Consider the following 465-nt stretch of genomic DNA (forward strand, 5'->3'; position numbering starts at 1 on the left):
GTTGAATTTTGTCAAAGGCCTTCTCTGCATCTATTGAGATGACCATGTGGTTCTTGTCTTTGAGCTCATTTACATGATTTATGATGTTTATTGACTTACATATATTGAACCCTCCCTGCATCTCTGGGATAAAGCTGACTTGATCATGGTGGATGATCTTTCGATATGTATCTGTATACAGTTTGCAAGTATCTTGTTCAGAATTTTTGCATCTATGTTCATTAAGGATATGGGTCTATCGTTTTCTTTTTTGGTTGTATCTTTACCTGGCTTTGGAAGTAGAGTGACGCTGGCTTCATAGAAGGAATTTGGAAGTTCTCCCTCCATTTCTATCTTTTTGAATAGATTAAGTAGTATTGGATGTAGATCTTTTTTTAAATAGTGATAAAATTTTACTGTAAATCTGTCTGGTCCTGGGCTTTTTTTAGTCGGGATGTTTTGTATTTCTTTTTTTATTTTTTTTTT

Source organism: Nannospalax galili, unplaced genomic scaffold, assembly GCF_000622305.1.
Source record: "Nannospalax galili isolate Female #2095 unplaced genomic scaffold, S.galili_v1.0 scaffold441, whole genome shotgun sequence".
Taxonomy (NCBI): Eukaryota; Metazoa; Chordata; class Mammalia; order Rodentia; family Spalacidae; genus Nannospalax; species Nannospalax galili.